The sequence below is a fragment of the Carcharhinus amblyrhynchos genome, chromosome 12 (assembly GCF_965287045.1).
Source record: "Carcharhinus amblyrhynchos chromosome 12, sCarAmb.v2.hapA, whole genome shotgun sequence".
NCBI lineage: Eukaryota > Metazoa > Chordata > Chondrichthyes > Carcharhiniformes > Carcharhinidae > Carcharhinus > Carcharhinus amblyrhynchos.
Genome location: NC_137335.1, coordinates 68,715,600 through 68,734,395, shown reverse-complemented (window position 1 = coordinate 68,734,395; position 18,796 = coordinate 68,715,600).

Sequence of the window (18,796 nt, the reverse complement as noted above, 5' to 3'; positions counted from 1 at the left end):
TTAGTGTCATTCTTTGTTAAAAAGCGTCATGTACTTTTACGTCACTGATGCGGTGGGGATGTCTCTGACTGCTGGGGTTGGCAATTTGTCTAGGAAAGCCTATTTAGGGGTGGAGAGGTTGTGTGTTTTAATTCTCTTAAATTGGCCTCTTTTAGATCAAATTCTCTTAAATTGGGAAGTGTTCACTTTTCAGCACTACATTTAATTTGTAAATACCCTTAATAGATGAGATCTCCACATGAGCATTCACCCACAAACTAGCTAACTACCTGCAATTGGTAAAGGGACGCTAATCGGTTAGCAATGAGTGTGCACTCATTGATTGAAGCCATCAACTTCTGAAAGGCAGCCATTCTGAACAAATTCCTATCATTCTTTGATTTGATTTATTATTGTCGCATGTATTAGTATATGTGACAATGAAAAGTTTTTTTTGCATGCTATACAGTCAAAGCATACTATTCATAGAGATGGAGAGGACAGAGTACAGAATGTAATGTTACACTCATAGCTAGAGTGTAGAAAAAGATCAACTTAATGCAAGGTAGGCCCATTCAAAAGTCTGACAGTAGCAAGGAAGAAGCTGTTCTTGAGTTGGTTGGTGCATATCCTCAGACTCAGCATGGTTATATGAAGGGGCTTGACAAATCTGTTGGAATTCTTTAAAGATGTAACTAGTGGAGTTGACAAGGGGAGCCAGTTGATGTGGTTTATTTGGACTCTCAGAAAGATTATTGTGCAAGATTAAAGTGCATGGGATTGGGGGATGTGTATTGAGATGGATAGAAAAATAGTTGGCAGAAAGGAAACAAAGGGTAAGAATTAATGGGTCTTTTTCAAATTAGCAAGCAGTAACTCGTGGGGTGCCACAAGGATTGATGCTGGAACCCCAGCTATTCACAATACATATCAATGATTTGGATGAGGGAGCAAAATGTAACATCTCAAAGTTTGCAGGTGATACCAAGTTGGGTGGGAGGGTAAACTGTGACGAGGATGCAGAGATCCTTCAGCATGATGTGGATAGGTTGGGTAAGTGGATAAATCAATGACAAATGCAGTATAATTTGGATAAGTGTTAGGTCATTCACTTTGAATACAAAAACAAGGAGGCAGATTACAACCTGAATGGCTGTAAATTGGGAAAAGGGAGTGTGCAGTGGGACCTGGATGTCCTGTGCACCAGTCACTGAAGGTAAGCATGCAGTTGCAGCAGGTGGTAAAGAAGGCAAATGGCATGTTGGTCTTGGTTGCGAGTGGTTTCGAGTACAGGAGCAGGGATGTGTTGTTGCAATTATACACAGCCTTGGTGAGGCCACACCTAGAATATTGTATGCAATTTTGATCTCCTTTTCTGGGGAAAGTTATTCTTGCTCTCATAGGAGTGCATTGAGGTTTACCAGGCTGATTCTGGGAATGGTGGGAATGATGTATGAGGAGAGATTGACTGGGTTAGGATTGTTTTTGCTGGAGTTCAGAAGAATGAGAAGGGATCTCACAGAGACTTATAAAATTCTAACAGGACTAGACAGGGTAGATGCAGGAAGGATGTGCCCAATGGTGGGGCTATCCAGAACCAGGCGTTACAGTCTGAGGAGACAATAGACCATTTAGGATGGAGATGAGGAGACATTTCTTCACCCAAAGAGTGGTGAGCCTGTGCAATTCATTACAAAAGAAAGTATTTGATGCCAAAACATAGAATGTATTTAACAGGATACTAGAAATAGCACTTGGGGCGAATGGGATCAAAGATTATGGGGAGAAAGTAGGATTACGCTATTGAGTTGGATGATCAGCCATGATCTTGATGAATGGCAGAGCAAGTTCAAAGGGCTGAAGGCCTTCCTCATCTCCTATCTTCTATGTTTTGTAACTTTTCCCAATGGAAAAAAGTGAAAGAGAGTATGTCTGGGGTGTGTGATGCCATTAATTATGCTGGTTGCTTTTCTAAGGCAGCAGGAAGTGTAGACAATGTGGGTGGGTGGGAGGCTGGTTTGAGTGATGGACTGGGCTTCATTCACGACCCTTTGTAGTTTCTTGCGGTCTTGGACCATATGGTTTTTCTGACTATAGGGGAGGCGATGGCCTAGTAGTATTATCGCTAGACAGTTGATTCAGAAACTCAGCTCATGTTCTAGGAGCCCAGGTTCAAATCCCGCCATGGCAGCTGGTGGAATTTGCATTCAATAAAAATACCTGAAATTAAGAATCAACTGATGACCATGAAACCATTGTTGATTGTTGGAAAAAAACTCACCTACTGTCTTTTAAGAAAGAAAATCTGCTGTCCCTACCTGGTCCAGCCCACAGGTAATTCCAGAGCCACAACAATATGGTTGACGCTCAACTGCCCTCCAATGGCAACTGGGGATGGGCCATAAATGCTGGCCAGCCAGCAATGCCAATGTCCCATAAATGAATTAAAAAAAAAGGACAAAGCAGGAGCCATACCAAGCTGTGATACAACCAGAAAGAATGCTTTCTATGATGCATCTGTAAAAGTTGGTGGAAGTTGTAGGAGACATGCCAAATTTCCTTAGTCTTCTAAGAAAGTAGAGATATTGATAGACTTTCTTAACATGTTGACATGTTGTCCCCCATGTTGACATGGGGGACCAGGACAGATTGTTAGTGATGTGGACACCTAAAAGCTTGAAACCCTAGAACATTTTTACTTTGTACCTGTTGATGTGGACAAGGGCATGTCCTCCACTACATTTCCTGAAGTCAATGACTATCTCCTTCATTTTGTTGACCTTAAGGGAGAGGTTATTGTCATAGCGCTAGTTCACCAGATTCTCTATCTCTTTCCTGTAGTCCGTCTCATCATTGTTTGAGATCCAACCCACTACGGTGGTGTCATCTGCAAACTTGAAAGTAAACTTTGAGGGGAATTTGGCTACACGTTCATAGGTGTACAAGGAGTATAGTAATGGGCTGAGGACCCAGCCTTGTGAGGCACCGGTATTGAGGATGATCATGGAAGAGGTGTTGTTGCCTATCCTTACTGATTGCGGTCTGTGGGTGAGGAAGTTTAGGATCCAGAGGGAGGAGCCAATGGAGTTTGGAGATAAGTTTTGTAGGAAAATGGTGTTGAAGGCTGAGCTGTTTTCAGTAAATAGGGGTCTGACATTGGTGTCTTTGTTATGTAGGTGTTCCAGGGTTGAGTGCAGGGCCAGGGCATCTGCTGTGGATCTATTGCGGCGGTAGGTGAACTGTAATGGGTCCAGGCAATTTGGGAGGCTGGAATTGATTTGTGCCATGAATAACCTTTTGAAGCACTTCATAATGATGGATGCCAGAGCCACTGGATGATAGTCATTAAGGCAAGTAACAATAAGTAGGTAGAGGAAACTATCAATATGAAAGGGAAATTAAATTGACGGATCAGATCAAAATGTTTTAAAAATTTGGCTTGCTGCTCTGTTATTTCTCACTGCACTTAGACAAAGACATTGAACATTAACATTTATCACAGAAATACTTAAAGACAGAGGTGATAGCAGTGGAAATTTTAAAACTAAACCTATAACTCTTGTAAGTAGGAGGGAGGTGACATTGTTTATTCATTCATGGGATGTGGGTGGCACTGACTATCCAGCATTTATTACCCACCTCTAGCTGTCCTTGCTTAGAGAGCGGTTGAGAGTCAACCACATCACTGTGACCATGTAAGCCAGATCGGATAAGGACAGCAGATTTCCTTCCCTAAAGGACATTGGTGAATTAAATGGGTTTTCCCTGACAATGGTTTAATGGTATAATTCCAGATTTTTTAAAAAATTGAATCTGCTATGGTGGGATTCGAGCCCAGGTCCCCAGAACATTAGCTGAGTTTCTGGATTAACTGCCTGGTGATAATAGCACCAGGCCATCACCTGCTCTGCTTAATAGCGCTGGGAATCAGTGCTTCAGATTCCCAGTGGATCTGATTTAGAATCATATACCTGTGTATCCCTTTTTATAATGCCCCTTAAGGAGATATTGGGTTTCTGCCTGTGTCACAGATCACAGATTAAAATGCCTATCTTTTTACTTGGGTAGAATTAGTAAACAACTTAATCACAAAATCAAAGGAAACTTATGAGACTCAAATAATATTGTGATTGTCCACCATGGATGCCAGTCTCTGCAGTGTCCATCCAGCAAAGAGGACAGCACCATATTCCTCCTCTAGGGCCATCTGTGCATGGTCAAGACCATGGAACAAAACTCGGAAGTCAAGTCAACTGTACTTGGCCACCTTGGTGAGACCAAAGAGCTGACCCACGAGGAGGTCGTTCGACTTATAAACCTCTGGCCAAAGTGCCTGGAGCAAGAGTTTGAGGTGGAGCCAGAAGTTGATTTCTGACCTGCCATTTTGAATAGTTGAAGAAGCTGCTAACTTCAATAATAATTGAATATTAACAACAATGAAGTGCGACACAGACAAACCCAGGTGGCAAAAGCTACTGGTGGCAGGGAGCCTGTCAAATTATTTACTTACCAATGCAATGGTCCTTCACTGATAGATCTGTATCTGAGAAAGAGAAAATGACTGTTTGCCTAATGAGAAAATTGTGTTTCAAATAATACAATTTTTGTAATGGTTTGCAGCAAGACAGGTTATTCACAGACATTCGGCTCACAGCTAACTGTTGTTTTGGGCTCTGAGAGAAGAAAAAGCAGGTTTCACTTATATTCTTGCAGTCAAGCAGCGCGACCAGCAATGTGCAATAGGTAGAAGATTTTGTGATCAGTGATGAAGCAATGGTATCACTATTGACCTCGAAGGAAGCTGTCCACAAAGCTATGGATTTTCCTCATTTGAAATTTTTGTTTGAATCTGCTGGCAAGTCAAAGGGATCTCCAGGAATCCAGCAACAATGATGTCAGCAAGTAGGGTAAACAGCCAATCACATTAAGGTATTCTCATAATCAGCTAAACAGAAAATAAAATGGTTTGTATTTACAGAGATTGATATAAATAATTGGAACAGACACATTACAGCAACTGAGGTATCATAAATAAACAATCAAAAAAACATGCAAACTTTTATCATAATGGGGAATCTTGATAATCCACATTTGTAGAATAGCTTTTCAGAGGCAGTAAGGTTTCTGGGGGTGACTTCATGAGAAAAATTCTAGCTAGCATGAACACAGGAGAATTTCAGATCCAGTCTTTGGGTGAGTCTTTACTCCCAGTCATATGGACTTGATATTGAAAAAATGGGCGAGACCACTTCCAGCCATTAGAGGCATTGGGCAGGGCTCAATTCGCCAGCCAGCATGCTGTAACAGCAGAGGGAGCTGTTGTGCATGTGCAGACCCCTGTGGCTGCACATGCACAATTGCAATGGCAGACACCAAATAGAGAGAGAGAGATCTGTCAGGCCTCTGCTGTTGCAGCTGGGCTGAAAGAGCACCCACCACGTTCCCCCACCATACAGCTATCACTGGGGCCTGTGGCCAATTGCGAGCCCACATCACCACCCGGACATATTGCACCGCACCAAAGTGAAAATCTGAGGAGACGAGAGTTGTTGGTCGGAATGAAGTGGGCTGGGGTGGTGGACCGGGCTTCACCTATTGAGTATGGAAGGGAAGTCGTTGGTTGAGCATTGTGGGAAGTGATTAAACTGTAGGGTTGTTACATTTTCCCAGGATTTTCTTTGCAGCAGGACTCAGGCCTCAAATGTCTGTCCGTTCAGCCACGCCGACAATTTGAAATAAAAAACACAATAATTTATAGAGGCCTCACAGGTTTTAGCATTCGGTTCGAGTTTCACAGCAGCTATTTCTGTCTCAGAGCTTTTGACCCCGAAATCTCACCTCATGACTCAAATGGGAGTCCTGACTAGAGTTTGGGAAATTCTGGCCTGGAAGGGCAAGGGCAGCAGATGCACGGAAACACCACCATAAATTTCCCTCAAGCCACTCACCATCCTGACTTGGAATTATGTCACCTCTCTATCATTGTTACTGAGTCAAAAACTGGAACTCTGAAGGGCATTGTAGGTACACTTAAATCACATGGACTGTAGTCCTCATTAAGGCATCACACCACAATCATCTCAAGGTCAATTAAAGATGGCCTTGCCAGCAATGCTCATATTCCATGAATTAATAAAAAAAAGTAATTCCATAAAATAAACATAAAGTCTTTAACATTAAATTGAATCCTTATGATGTGATTCAGTCCCCTTTTTTTATTCAATAATGGGACATGGGTGTCACTGGCAGGCCAGCTTTTGTTGCCCATCCCTTGTTGCCCCTGAGAAGGTGGTGGTAAACTGCTTTCTTGACACACTGCAATTCACATGCTTTGGTTTGACCCACAATGCCGATAGGGTGGGAACTCCAGGATTTCGTCCCAGTGACTACAAAGGAATGATGATATATTTCCAAGTCGGGATGGCGCGTGGCTTGGAGGGGAACTTGCAGGTGGTGGCCTTCCACTGAACAGGGAGGTCAGATGTATAAATACCCTATCCACTGTGCTTTGCATTGGGGCTGCTCAGAAAACATCCACAGTTCCTCAACTGTTTCTCATGGAGGCTGGAGAAATGTGAATGGTCAAAAAAAAAATGTCCCACTGGTCCATTAATGTCCAGCCGCATTTTGCAGGGTAATTTAACATGTGAGATGCAGAATCATAATTTCCCCCCGGTGACTGGGTTAGATTTTGCCCTTCCCTTCTGCCTTTTGTCCCTGTCTTATTACAATACTTGTTTATCAGACAAAAGGTTGAATGAAATGTTAGCCTGTCTTTACTGTGTTCAAATGCTGACTCAACAGCTTGGTATTTTCAGCATTTTCTATTATCTTGTTCCAGCATTTGCAGGTTAGTTTCTAATTAGCCGTGTGCTCACAGTGCAATGCAAATAACATGAATAATGCTTTACAAAGCATGACTGGCAGCATCAGAGTATTATGTATCTGTGAGTATCGTTGCAGGAGGTGTTATATGTGTACTTATTGACTGCCATAAAAATCTCTATGTTAATATTTTTATTATTTATGTCATCAAAAGCTACTCTCCTCTAACAATTTTATGCAGACAAAGGGTTTAGAATTGAAGGCAGCTCTTTATGCTTTATCTTTCTTTCAATGGCTACAGCCCAGGGCAATGGTGACATCAACTTTTTATCAGAAACTCTGCACCACTATCTACATTGTTTGCCAATACTTTTCTTGTGCGCCGTGGTGGGTTACAAAATTCACTCAGTATTCCATGAAAACTAATAATGCATTGGACATGCATATTAATTTTAGCTATCAATAGCAGATTGCATTAATGGAACATCATTTGGATAGATGGGTAAATGCAGGGAGACTGGTCCCGATGGTGGGGGAGTCCAGAACTAGGAATCACAGTCTGAGGATTCAAGGTAGACCCTTTAGGACAAAAGTGAGGGGACATTGCTTCATCCAAAGAGTGGTGAGCCTGTGGAATTCATTGCCACAGGAAGTAGGTGATGCCAAAACATTGAATGTATTCTAGAGGTGGCTAGATATAGCACACTGGGCGAATGGGATGAAAGGTTATGGGGAAAAAGCAGGATTAGGCTAATGAATGGCAGAGCAGGCTCGAAGGACCAGATGGCTTCCTCGTGCTCCTATCTTCTATGTTTCTATCAACCATATCATTCCTTTAGTTCAGTCATATCTTTACAACCCAGCATGTTGGTTGAATAGGTGGTGCTGGTTAGTCAAAAATGCCTTGGTTAATCCATTTACTGATAGAATATTGAGCAATTCTTTTAGCATGAACTAATATGCTAGTACTCAGGAAGTAAAGAACAGTAACCTTGTCACCTCTAATGTCCGACCATAGTTTTAAATATAAATTTAAGAACATAAGAACATAAGAAATAGGAGCAGGAGTAGGCCAACTAGCCCTTCGAGCCTGCCCCGCCATTCAGTAAGATCATGGCTGATCTGTCGTGGCTCAGTTCCACATTCCCGCCCTCTCCCCATAACCCTTAATCCCCTCTCTCATCAAAAACCCATCAACCCGCGTCTTAAAAATATTTAGCGAGGCAGCCTCCACCACTTCAACGGGCAGAGAGTTCCAGAGATTCACCACCCTTTGAGTAAAGAAGTTCTTCCTCAACTCTGTTCTAAACCACCCCCCCTTTATCTTGAGGCTGTGCCCCCTAGTCCTATTATCCTTTCTGAGCGGGAAGAGTCTCTCCACCTCTGTCCTATCCATCCCATTCATCATCTTATATGTCTCAATGAGATCTCCCCTCATTCTTCTAAACTCTAACGAGTACAAGCCTAATTTATTCAGCCTCTCCTCATAGCTCAACCCCCTCAACTCCAGCATCAGCCTAGTAAACCTCCTCTGCACTCCCTCCAAGGCCAAAATATCCTTGCATAAGTACAGTGCCCAAAACTGCACACAGTACTCCAGCTGCGGTCTCACCAATGCCCTATACAGCCGCAGCAAGACCTCCCTACTTTTATATTCAATCCCCCTCGCTATGAAGGCCAGCATCCCATTCGACTTCCTGACCACCTGCTGCACCTGCAAGCTGGGTTTTTGCGACTCATGCACAAGGACCCCGAGGTCCCTCTGCACCGTCGCCTGCTGCAGTTTTTCTCCACGTAAGTAATAATCCTTCCTACCATTATTCCTACCAAAGTGGACCACCTCGCACTTACCAACGTTAAATTCCATTTGCCATTTCCTGGCCCATTCGCCCAGCCTATCTAGATCCTTCTGTAGACTCCCCCCACCCTCCGCACAATTTGCCTTTCCACCAATTTTGGTGTCATCAGCAAATTTCGACACCCTACGCTCGGTTCCCTCCTCCAGATCATCTATATAAATGGTAAATAGCTGAGGCCCCAGCACCGACCCCTGGGGCACTCCACTAGTCACCAACCGCCAATCCGAATAGCACCCATTGACCCCCACTCTCTGCCTCCTATTTGACAACCAGTCCTCTATCCATGCTAACACCCTACCCCCAACTCCATGCCCCCTGACCTTCTGCAATAACCTCTTGTGAGGTACCTTGTCAAACGCCTTCTGAAAATCCAGAAAGACCACATCCACCGGCTCTCCTCTATCCACCGCCCTAGACACATCCTCATAGAACTCCAGTAAATTTGTCAGACACGACTTCCTTTTGACGAAACCGTGCTGCGTCTGCTCTATCAAGCAGTTCCCCTCAAGACGCCTCGCTATTTCCTCCTTGATGACGGATTCTAACATTTTACCTACAACAGACGTTAAACTAACAGGCCTATAATTCCCTGCCTTTTGCCTGGCACCCTTCCTAAACAACAGCGTAACATTAGCCGTTTTCCAATCTTCCGGCACTTCCCCGGAATCCAGCGACGTCTGGAAAATAACCACCAAGGCATCCACTAAGTGTAAAATAAGAGTGTACTGGTATTAGTTATGGATAAAGAACAAAGAAAAGTACAGCACAGGGAACAAGCCCTTCAGCCCTCCAAGTCTGTGCTGAACATAATTCCCTAACTAAACTAAAGAAAACCTTCTTCCCTTCACTCAGACGGTATCTCTTTGTTCCCTCCCTATTCACAGACTCCTTCTGATGCCTCTTAAATGTTACTAATGTGCCTGCTTCCACCACCTCCTCCAGCAGCACATTCCAGGCAGCCACCACCCTCCGCATGAAAACCTTCCCCTGCATATCTCCCTTCAACTTTCTCCTCTCAACTTGAAACTGTGCCCAGTGGTGGGGGGGTGGAGGTGGAGGTGGGTGTGGTGTGGGGGAGGGGGTGGGTGGAGGGGGTTGGGGTGGTGCAGGGGGAGTGACCGCTCCCACTGAGCATATTTTTCAGAAGTGGAGCGTTTTATACTCACTAACTCCCGCCCACACACAACCCCCTGACTGACAGCTTGATAAACCAATCGGGAGCACGGCTCCTCACCCACTGACTGACAAGTTTACGGAGAAGCTGGAACCTGTATTGGGAATGTATAAAACCTAGGAACCAAATGGCAGAAACACTCATGTAAATTGCAGTGAGGTGAGCGGATAAACACACAGGTACAAATTTGTTTATTACACTGTCTCTTTTAATTCTGTCACAAAGTTGAGCCAGAAATTATGTAGTTGAAATGTGCCATTTCTCTGTTGAAATTAACTACCTCGCAGCACTCCTGAGATTATAGTGTCAGAGAGAAATATTCATTGTTCTTTCTGATGTCTGCAAGTGTCCACTCGAGGGGATTTTGAATGCCTTTCAAACTTCGTGCATGGAATTCATTCATTACAGCCTACCTGTGGTTATTGATTTTTTTATTTAAATGTATATTTTGTGGTTATATATTGTGGTTCAAGGGGCAGACCCACACCCAACCCCCCTGACTGACAGCTTGATAAACCAATCCTAGGACAACATGTCACCTCCCCGTTCGGCCAATCCGGTACACGGGACCTCACTCAGTGCTGACTGACAGCTGAGTTCACCAATCACAGCACAGCGTGTCCACAAGCTCCGCCAACCTGGACACGGCTCCTCAGCCCCGCTCCGTCAGTGGGACGGCCCGGTCTATGGGTGAACATCGGGATTCAGCCGTCGTCAACTTTCAGAAGTGGCGCCTTTTCAAAAATAAATGTATGTTTAAAGGATAGAAAATAAATTACTGAGGAAAGAAGGGTTGTTTTGCGTGCGACGTGATAACACCAGACTGTGATGACGTCAATGCGGGGCAGGGCGAGTGGGGATTGGGGGAATAGCAATGAGAGGGCGATCGTTGTTTATTTCGTGGCACCTTTTTTATGTGCTCGCTCCCCCTAACCTTCGAACCTGGCTTTGCTACTACCTGTGCCCCTTTGTAACTGACACTTCCATAAGTAAATGCTTCTAAAATGATGATTCATACGTGGGCAAGATCAGAAATTCTGGCTCATAGTGAATTCCAGTTGGTAGAGTGCCAGATAATATAAGGATTGACAAGATTAACAAGCATGGGGTTACGGAAATAGGGGCCTGGGTGGGATTATGGTCGGTACAGACTCGGTGGGCCAAATGGCCTCCTCCTGTACTGTAGGGATTCTATGATCGTTCTATGATTTATTCTACCAAGAGCTCAAATATCATGTGCTAATCTTTGAATGCGGACTAGCATAACCAAGACTTTTGTGCACTGCAGCAGAAAGGGTTGCAGACCAACTGTGGGGCTGACATAACAGAAGAGCAGATGGCAAGGATAGCAGAAAGGGAGAATTGAAAGCAAATAGCAGACAATGCCTACCAATTAGCCCCAGGCAGACAACTTCTGCAGCATGGAACTGTGCTGCCTGCTGTCAGCAGAGTCCTGTATTGGAAGAATACAAGAGGCGAAAAGAAGATAAGGGCAATGGACATGTTTAAGACTGATTATTTTTAAATTTTTGTTGGGTAAAGGTATGAAGAGATAGGGAGTGTTGCGATACAGAAAAGATATGACCTGCTAAAAATATGGAACAGACTGAAGCAGCTGATAGCTGTTCCTACATTCCAAATGGGGCAAAGATAAAACCAAAGACCAGTAACGAGCAAACCGGGAAGACTAAGTGTTCCACAACAATTTATTTTCTAGGGCCCTGCCAAAATTTATCAAGGCTTTTATTCTTTTGGCTGGTAGCAGACCAAATATCTTTTCCTCTCAGACAAAAGCAAATTACTGCGGATGTTGGAATGTGAAATAAAAACAGAAAATGCTGCAAAATCTCAGCAGGCCTGACAGGATTTGTAGAGAGAAAATAGAGTCATAGGGCGGAGTTTTACTGGTTTGTATGATCCCGCCCAAGGCCAACGGAGAATGCTATTCTCCAATCCCCGCCCGCCTCCATAATCGGGGCAGGCGCGCCGGTAAAATTCTGGCCATAGAGTTGTAGAAGTTTACAACGTGGATATAGGCCCTTTGGCCCAACTTGCCCATGCCGCCCAGTTTTTACCACTAAGCTAATTCCAATTGCCCACATTTGGCCCATATCCCTCTATACCTATCAATTATCTAAACGCTTTTTTAAAAGACAAAATTGTATCTGCCTCTACTACTGCCCTTGGCAGCTCGTTCCAGACACTCACCACTCTCTGTGTGAAATAATTGCCCCTCTGCACCCTTTTGTATCTCTCCCCTCTCACCTTAAACGTATGCCATCTAGTTTTAGGCTCCCCTCCCTTTGAGAAAAGATGTTGACTATCTACTTTACCTATGCCCCTCATTATTTTATGAACCTCTCTAAGATCACCACTAAGCTTCCTGCGCTCCAGGGAAAAAAGTCCCAGTCCATCCAGACTCTCCTTATAACCCAAACCATCAAGTTCCAGGAGCATCTTAGTACATAGAGATAATGAAGGGACATCCACAGTCAAAATGTGAGCTATATTTTCCTCTTATTTCTTTACTTTGTAATACGAGCACAGAATGTAACCTTTAATGCAAGGGTTTGTTTTTGTTGATAATTTCAGTGTATGGTCAGAATTACTATCAAGTGCTGTACATGTTGTCTCTTCAAGAGTATTCTCTGTGTGTCTACATAGTAATGTTGTGTTTGTTGTGACTTCTACATAAGAGTGGACATGGCTGCTTGGCCTGACCTTTGGGCTCCAAAATGATGCCCAAAGGTTGAGAGTTACTATTATTCCTGAGACTTTGGGTTCTCTCTCACTGGAGTTAATATCTTATTGCCTTATTTTAATCTGGAAGGGAATCAGGGTTAAGGGATAAGGTGGGAATGTGGAGCTGAGGATTATCATGTTAGATCAGTCATTATCTCATTGAATGGTTGAATAGACGTGATGGGTCGAATGGCTGACTCCTGCTCCTCCATCTTATGGTCATAAAGTCATAGAGATATACAGCATGGAGACAGGCCCTTCGGCCTAACTCGTCCATGCTGACCAGGTTTCCTAAACTGAACTAATCCCATTTGCCTGTGTTTGGCCCATATCCATCTAAACCTTTCCCATCCATGTACCTGTCCAAATGTACCACCTTTACCACCTCCTCTGGCACCTCATTCCATACATGTGCCACCCTCTGTGTGAAAAGTTTGCCCCTTTTAAATCTTTCCCCTCTCACCTAAACCTATGCCCTTTACTTTTGGACTCTCCTACCCCGGGGAAAAGATCTTGGCTGTGCCTCTCAAGAGTTTATAAACCTCTCTGCTGTCCCTTTATTACTTCCAGGAAGTCTGGATCATCTCAGAGATTCCGAAAAAATTCCTTCCCAATTGATGTAGGCAGCTCGGTGGCACAGTGGCTAGCACTGCAGCCTCACAGCACCGGGGACCTGGGTTCAATTCCGGCTTTGGGTGACTGTCTGTGTGGCGTTTGCACGCTCTCCCCACGTTTGCGTGGGTTTCCCCTGGGTGCTCCGGTTTTCTCTCATACTCCAAAGGTGCACGGGTTAGGTGGATTGGCTGTGATAAATTGACCCATAGTATCAGGGGGATTAGCAGGGTAAATATGTGGAGTTATGGGGATAGGGCCTGGGTGGGATTATTGTTGGCGCAGACTCAATGGGCCAAATGGCCTCCATCTGCTCTATAGGGATTCTATAATTCTATGTGTGTAACTCTTCTTCGATGGATTCTGTGCAGAAATTATGCTGTTGCAAATAATAAGAATAATGGGCTTGGATTCCGATCCCACTGAAAATCAAGAACATTTGGCTGTCTCACAACATCTCCTGTGGTGGGTTGGGCCATGGTGGGGCTGGAAAGTTCTGGCAGTGGAATTTTGGAGCATGGAAGGAGGCCATTGGGAAATAGGATGTTCAGACAACTTGACAAATGGGTATCTCCAAATGGCCCATGTGCTCAGTGAGCTTCTTTAATTTCTACACAACTTCTTGTATTGTGCTAGTTGTACATTGGTAACTGAAAACTAGGCCCCCGCCCCCCCCCCCCCTTAATGCGACTAAGCATATCATAGTATGTACACTCCAGGGAATCCTCTTGTATTGTTTAATATATGCTTTAGCAAATAATCCAGAACAACTGAAATAAAAGGAATTTTGAAGTACCACAGCGACTGAATGCCAGTTGGAATAATGCAGGAAAATTGAGTATGCTAGTCGTGGTATTCTCAATGGGGCAATTGGTTCTACCCTTCTTGCTTCATAATAAGTCCCCGGAACTTCTTTGGCTGCTACTCCTTCACCATATTCACTGCTTCTTCCAGCTCCTCCATATTAATAAATTCTGAAATGCCCCTTACATAGCCTAGAGCAAGTGATAACACTGCTCCAGCTTAATGTGTTGCTCTGGTTCTGGTTGTACCCCATTGATTCCTAAACTGTCATCTATAAAGTCAAGGTACATTTATGACTGCATTAGTGCATCTAGCCACTTCAGCATTGCTCTTGATGTTAATGAGACAAAAAGACAATAAACTCTGCGGAGACTGTCAAATAATTAATGTCAGTGAAAGCATGAATTTGGAACAAACTAGCTGATGCATGTCTCCCTCTCAATTCCTCAACATTAGTGCCTTCTACTGTTGCTATATTGATATAGGCTGACATTCATAGTTCAAGATTTACTGTGGTTACCAATCTGACCCCATAAACGCAACCATGAACCTTTTTGTATGTCTCATTTATCCTCTTTAGGACGTGAATGGATATAACTGGAGCTGCCTAATTAGTCCCACTGCTCTGCTCCTGCAAATTATTAGTTTTTCAGTACATACTGTATAATTCACTATCATGTAAAAATCAATCCTTAACATTTGACCAAAGTATCCAAAACCTTTCAACTCACCAACTCCTGGCCGCTGAAGTCCAACTCGCCCTTGTACAACATCTACTCATTGGTGGAATCATAGAATAGCACACGATGAAAGGCAACTGTTCGCCGCCTCGTGTCTATACATGTCAACTTATTGTATCAAGGCTACCTTCTCATCAGTGTGGGCTGCATTCCTACCAATTCCACCCTCTAATACAGTATCAAGAAGGAACAGCAGATACACAGCTCAGTTCAAACTTGAAGTTGCTCAGATTGCAGAGCAGACAAGTAATTGTGCAGCAGCTGGAGAATTCAAGATATTGGAGAAAAACATTGGGAGTTGGAGGAAGCTTTTTATACAGCTAAGGCAGGTGCCCAAACAAAGGAAAGACCAACTTATGTCCAGAGTTGGAAAAATAAATTGCAAAATACATCAGTGAATATTGCCAGAGTTGATTGTTGGGATGGGATTTTCCAGCCGCACTCACCCCAAAACTGGAAAATCCCACCCGTGGTCAACGGACCTTTCCATGGTCCGCCCCTCATCCTGTGGCGGGCAGAATTGGAAAATTTGCCTCTCAATTTCTTCCAGACTTTCACCCCAAAACAAGCAAGGATGTTAGGTATTGCAGATTCCAAAGACAACCCTGGATGGCCAACCAGGTTTATGAAGAGAAATAATTTTGTACTGTGATAGAAAACCAAGTTTTCCTCCCATCCTTACTAGTTTCATTAGTAACAAGTGTAAGTGACAGCCCTGCCAAACATGGCATTGGAGAGGCACTGGTATGCAGCAGATAGTGAGGTTCAGAAGATGTCACCAGCAGATCTTTGGAAGGAGCTGGAGATGAAGAAATTCAGGGTTGCAATGACTTTTGCCACCACTGGCATTGTGTTTCCACTAGGTCCATTTGGCAGGTGGTTTTGTTCCAGCAGGCTAAGTATGTTGGCAATGACCTGTCACGAATGTCTAGGACCCCAGAGAGACTAAGTCATATCCGGAAAGTTCATTCTCTGCCTGTATACCCTTTGTTGGGGGTTATCACCTCCTGGAGATTTGGTCTATGAGTCCATCCCATTGCCCTGTGGAGTGGCAGGCAGCTGAAAGAAGAAAGCCGCCACTCCAGCTGGTTTTGATTTGATTTATCATTGTCACATGTATTAGCTTACAGTGAAAAGTATTGTTTCCTGTGCACTATACAGGCAAAGCATCCCGCTCATAGAGAAGGAAAGGAGAGAGTGCAGAATGTAATGTTACAGTCATAGCTAGGGTGTAGAGAAAGATCAACTTAATGCAAGGTAGATTCCTTCAAAAGTCTGATGGCAGCAGGGAAGGAGTTGTTTTTAAGTTGGTTGGTATGTGACCTCAGACTTTTGTATCTTTTTCCTGATGGAAAAAGGCGGAACAATGTCCGGTGTGCGTGGGGTCCATAATTATGCTGGCTGCTTTTTTGAGGCAGTGGGAAGTGTAGACAGAGTCAGTGGATGGGAAGCTGGTTTGCGTGATGGACTGGGCTCCACTCACGATCCTTTGTGGTTTCTTGTGGCCTTGTGGACAGAACAGGAGCCATACCAAGCTGTGATACAACCAGAAAGAATGCTTTCTATGGTGCATCTGGAAAGGTTGATGAGAGTTGTAGCAGACATGCCAAATTTCCTTAGTTTTCTGACGAAGTAGAAAACTGGTGGGCTTTCTTAACTATAATGTCGGCATGGGGGGACCAGGACAGGTTGTCGGTGTTGCCCTTACTGCTGCCGCTGTTCTTTTCCATCATGAGAAGTCGAAGTTCCAGAGCTGCAGAGAGAGGTTGCTGACAGCTGTGAAATCAAAAAATGTTCGGGGTAGGAGAAATTACCTTCAAAGTCCTGGAAATGACACTTAGAACAAGGCCTGTGAGCAAAAGCCTTTCAGCTCATCAAAGAAGCAGCTGTCGGTTCTCAGCAGTTAATGGCTTTCCAGCCTGATTTTACTCAGACCCTTCAATCCCCGCTGCCTTGTTTAACCAGACGAGTTCCAGACAGCTCAGGGGACCCATGCACTGGCAATTAATAATCCAATGTTTAGGATGCTGTTAATTATCTTCTAGCATATATTAATTGTTCTTTCTGTACCAGCGTGGGTTTCCTCTGGATGCTCTGGTTTCCTCCCCCAGCTCAAAGATGTGCTGGTTAGTTGGAATGGCCTTGGTAAATTGCCCCTTGGTGTCCAAAGGTGGGTAGGCTAGATGGATTGGCCTTGGTAAATTGCCCCTTTGTGTCCAAAGAAGTGTGGGTATAGGTGGATTGGCCATGCTAAATTGCCCCTTATTGTCCCAAGATATGTAGGTTAGGGGGATTTAGCAGGGTAAATAGGTGAGATTATAGGGATAGGGCAAGATGCTCTGTCAGAGAGTTGGTGCAGACCCGATGGGCCAAATGGCTTTTTTTTGTGCTGTAGAGATTCTATTACAAATTGCCCTGTGGTTAGCACTGCTGCTTCACAGTTCCAGGGACCTGGGTTTGATTCCCAGCTTGGGTCACTGTTTGTGTGGAGTTTACACATTCTCCTCGTGTCTGTGTAGGTTTCCTCCGGGTGCTCCGGTTTCTTCGAACAGTCCAAAGATAGGTTGATTGACCGTGCGAAAATTGCTTTTAGTGTCCTGAGATGCGTAGGTTAGAGAGATTAATGGGTAAATATGTAGGGATATGGGGATAGGGCCTGGGTGGGATTGTGGTCAGTGCAGACTCGATGGGCCAAATGACCTCTTTCTGTACTGTACGGATTCTATGAAATGCAGCTGCAGCACAGGAGCGTAACTTAGATTTCCCCCCAGATTAGCAAACACACAAACATATTAGTGAGGGCTGACCTTAAAATGCAGGCGATGAGTCAGACTGACCAGCAGAAAAATGAAATGAATAACACAAGCAGGCCTGGGCCAAACCTCCGAATGCAATGTCCTGTGTGTCTGTATTTGGAATGCTTTATTGGTGGGGGGGGTGGTGGAATGCTTTATTGTCATATCAGCTGGGGCAGGGGGGGTGTGGGGGCAGCCACAAAACAAAGTGGCAACTTGAGTTATTCATACAGCACGGCATTAATGATTTGTTTTTGCCATTGCCTATCCACAATGAGCCAGATTTTCACTCTTAGCCACAGCACTGGTTTCAATACAATCTTTTGACTTATCTCAGTCATGCCACTCTAAGGCTGTCACCTGTCTCATGCGTTTCCAACAACCCTTAATGATTATTTTAGATGCTCAGGTTAGGGAAGTGCTTTATAGGAGATAACATCCTCTTGCTGTGTTACATATTGAGAAGTTAACTGTTTGTATTACAGCATATCCCAGATAAAGTAAAATCTTCAAACATAACAGGTTTTGAAATTTTTTTTATGCTAATCATTAAATCCTTACAGTACAGAAGAAGGCCATTTGGCCCATCAAGTCTGCACTGACCACAATTCCACTTGTAAACCCAAATATTTACCCTGCTCATCCCCCGACGCTAAGGGGCAATTTAGCATGACCAATCAACCTAACCTGCACATCTTTAGAGGAAACTGGAGCGTCCGGAGGAAACTCATGGAGGCAACGTACAAACTCCACACAGTCACCCGGGGCTGGAGTTGAACCCGAGTCACTGACTCAATGAGGCCACAATGCCAACCACTGTGTCACTTCAAAGGTTGGTAATAGCACATGGTGTAATTTGTGTAGTAGACTTGTATTCAGGACTTGGAAGTCAATGGTGGAACACCAAAGACCAAACTGTAACTCTAGCGAATGGAATCACTGTATTTTAGAAATTCAATGTGTCTCACCATGCTCCTTGCTATCTATCTGATAGAAGATTTACACATTTCGCAGACATTTAAAAAATGCTGCCCATATAATAGTGTAGAGGAGAAGGCTGTTTTATGGTAACTTAAGGTGGTGGAGTCAGGCTCACAGAGGCCAGAGAGAAACCAATTTCTTTTTTTGCACTGTGGAGGCATGATGGTACAGTGGTTAGCACTGCTGCCTTACAGCGCCAGGGACCTAGCTTCGATTCCTGGCTTGGGTCACTGTCTGTGCTGACTCTACACGTTCTCCCCCTATTTGCATGCGTTTCCTCTGGAT